General features: G+C 43.3%; 1 non-coding gene across 1 annotated transcript; it reads left to right on the forward strand.

Moving 5' to 3' along the window:
* The first annotated feature begins 1,335 nt into the window (after positions 1–1,335).
* Positions 1,336–1,471, forward strand: LOC127483085 (small nucleolar RNA SNORA55). Its single transcript, XR_007909051.3, has one exon. It is a non-coding gene; the product is annotated as a small nucleolar RNA SNORA55 (small nucleolar RNA).
* Positions 1,472–3,601: the final 2,130 nt, after the last annotated feature.

Here is a 3,601-nt window from a genome sequence, read left to right on the forward strand (position 1 = left end):
GAGTTTGGTTGCCTTGACATAATGGTCAGCTTCCTCACTGGGTTTTGTTTAAAGATGTATTTATTGGCCGGCGCCGCGGCTCACTAGGCTAATCCTCCGCCTAGCGGCGCCGGCACACCGGGTTCTAGTCCCGGTCGGGGCGCCGGATTCTGTCCCAGTGGCTTCTCTTCCAGTCCAGCTCTCTGCTGTGGCCCGGGAGTGCAGTGGAGGATGGCCCAGGTGCTTGGGCCCTGCACCCCATGGGAGACCAGGAAAAGCACCTGGCTCCTGGCTCCTGCCATCAGCTCAGTGCGGTGCGCCGGCCGCAGGGCACCATTGGAGGGTGAACCAACAGCAAAGGAAGACCTTTCTCTCTGTCTCTCTCTCTCACTGTCCACTCTGCCTGTCAAAAAAATAAAAAAAAAATTAAAAAAAAAAGATGTATTTATTTATTTGAAAGGCAGAGTCACAGAGAGAGACAGAGAAAGGCAGAGAGAGAGAGAGAGACAGACAGACAGACAGGTATTTTCCACCCCTTGGTTCACTCCCCAAATGGCAGCAAAGGTTAGTGCTGGGCCAGGCTGAAGCCAGGAGCCAGGAGCTTCTTCTGGGTCTCCCACATGGGTACAGGGGCCCAAGCACTTGGGCCAGTTTCAGCTGCTTTCCCAGGTGCATTACCAGGGAATTGAATTGGAAGTGGAGCAGCCGGGACACAAACTGGTGCCTATATGGGATGCCAGTGCTTCAGGTGGCAGCTTAACCCACTGAGACACAGCGCCAGCCCTTCCTTCCTCATTGAATTTTTATCAAAATAGTTTCCTAAATGCACATATCATTCCATGCGCTATAAAAAAAATTCTTCAACCTATTTAAGCCTATGGATCTCTTTCTCACAATAAAAATGTTAAATATAAAATAAAACACATAGGATTACAAAAAAAGGTTACATTAAAATATAGTTATCAAAATGCTAAAGAGGGGCCAGTGCTGTGACATAGTAAAAGCCTCCACCATGGGCACCAGCATCCCATATGGGCGCCAGTTCAAGTCCTGGCTGCTCCACTTCCGATCCAGCTCCCTGCTAGTGGCCTGGGAAAGCAGTAGAAGTTGGAGCAAGTGCTTGGGTCCCTGCATCCGCATGGGAGACCCAGAAGAAGCTCCTGGATCCTGGCTTCTGATTGGTTCAGCTCCTGTGGTGCAGCCATTTGGGGAATGAACCAGTGGATGAAAGACCTTTATCTCTGTCTCTGTCTCTCTCTCTGCCATAACTCTACCTCTCAAATAAATAAGAAAAATATTTTAAAAATGCTAAAGAAACAAATTCAATCAGCACTAATATGGCTGCTTTTTACTGATGTATTAAATAATAAGACCTTTTCCCTGATGTTCTGTGCTGGTGTGGGGAAGGATGGTACCACAGTGTGAGCAAAGGAAATCCGGATGGGTTGTTTTCCGTTCATCTTGAAGCCTGTCTCTACATCTATCTACATTTTAAAAAAAAATATTAACAAGACCTATTAATGGGTAAATAATAATTATAAATGGAATCAAGCATAAACAAGATTTTAAAATGACACCTTCAATAAAATATGAAATTATCTGTCATTTCTATCAGTGCAAAGCTACAACTACTGCTAATACTACTGCTAATGGTTTGTCACTTAATTCATAATGGAAAGAAATGACAAATTCAGTTAGAATCTAGTAAAAATAAATATGTATGTTTTTCTATAGAAATTCACAGATCCCTTGAATTGTTTTATGTAGGAAATTCTTTATCCTGTATGTTTTGCAAAAACAGTTCTATATATTCATCTATATACTTGGGTCTTAGTTATTAAAGTGAGCACTATGGTGGGCATCCCACTCACCTCACAGTAAGTTGGGGTTTCTACCGCAAGCTATATGACATGGAACTATCTGGAAGGAACTTACAGCCCAGTAGAGTAAGACAATGTCGTAAATCACTACAATGCAACATTATAAATGCTATGAGGTAAAAATCCTGTAGTGCAAAGGAAGCACAAAGGTGGGAAGGCTAAAGTCCCATAACGACTTCCAAAGGAGAGAAATTGAAGTCCCATCAACAGGAGAGGAGTCAAGTCGTCAGGCAGATTTATGAGTGACAGGTAAGAGAGAGCCATTCAGGCAAACGGAATTTTATGACCAAAATACTGAGATGTAAAAGAATTCTAAAAGGGTGGGACATTTTATGAGGCATAAATTTAATGTAAGGATCTCTTGCCAAAATGACATTGCCTTCACTGACTGTGGAGCCTGCTGCATTATGGAAACTCTTTGTTCTCAGAAGTCTTTAAGTATCTGCCTATTCCACTGGAGTGTGAACTTTATATATATTGTTACCTATTATATATATATATATATATATATATATATGATGAAATGGTGGAATGAATGGATGAGTAGGGTGTATTGGAATCCTATAGGGACCTTGGTAATATCCAATGGTTTTCCTAAGAACCAGCAGGTGGCAGATCCTCCGAGGATAGCTAGTAACTATGTGCAAAACTCAGTTGATGAAATGCGTAATGCTTTTGTTTTCTTGATTTTTTTCTCTGTCTGAGTTCATTAAAATCAGAGAGATGTTGTGAGGCGGTGGACTGGGGAATATTTTTAGCCCCGCTGGCCTAGAAAAATAACTGCTTATTGAATTGGCTTATGAAATTGAATTTGAAAAAAGACAATAACAAATACTCTTCTCTCAGCAAAGCAAAAATAATAATAGTCAAAAGAGGATTTTCCAGGCTCAGTCATCTCACCGTGAGGATTTCTGGCCCCTCCTCTTGCAAATCAGTAAAAGAAAGACTGCAATCAGGAAATTTGTTATATTGTTACACAGTATTCGAAGAAATAAAGTAAGCAAGCTGATTTACACAGCAAGATGATGACGTGGTATTTTTTCATATGGAAATTAAACCTCAAAACGCCATCAAACAAGACACACTGTCACAGGTAGCAGAAATAAGGTGTCTGAAACACAGCGTCACAACCCCACGAACGACTGACCCACAATTCAATCTGGATGTGAAGCTGTAAGTGGGACAATGAGGAGACAGAGAGGTCGCCCAAAGGAGACTCTCCAGAATAGAAACCAGGTCATATTGGTAACAGCTGGGGGAAAGGGAGGCGTTCCATCAAGAAGCACGACGCAGAAGTCACTGAAAGTCCACATGGGACGTCAGCCAAGCTAGTCTTGCTCAGAATTAGGACAGTTAAGTTACAGAGTCTGCAATCTGCTTTACAAAGGGAGAATGTCTTAAAGCCAGAGCAGCCCACTCAGGGGACTCTAAGGGTGGCCTCAATGTACCTTTTAAGCAGAGGCTCAGGTAGGACCATTTATTTATTAATAATTAAACACCCCCTTGGTGGTGGCCATGAGTAGTAAAAGAATCCGTCAGTAGCATAGGAGAGGCGGATTCCCTTACTGTGCTGGGAGTTAATCCACGGTAAGGATGGCTGCCTCTGGCATCAGACTTCCTGACTTGGACGCCCAGGCCAGGCTCCTCATTCCAGCTCCCCACAGATGCAGACCTCTGCGGAGGCACAGTGACGGCTCATGGAATCGAGTTCCTGCTACCCACGTGGGAGACCTGGACACAGT

The sequence above is a fragment of the Oryctolagus cuniculus genome, chromosome 4, assembly GCF_051225735.1.
Source record: "Oryctolagus cuniculus isolate XC-2025 breed Fujian yellow rabbit chromosome 4, ASM5122573v1, whole genome shotgun sequence".
NCBI lineage: Eukaryota > Metazoa > Chordata > Mammalia > Lagomorpha > Leporidae > Oryctolagus > Oryctolagus cuniculus.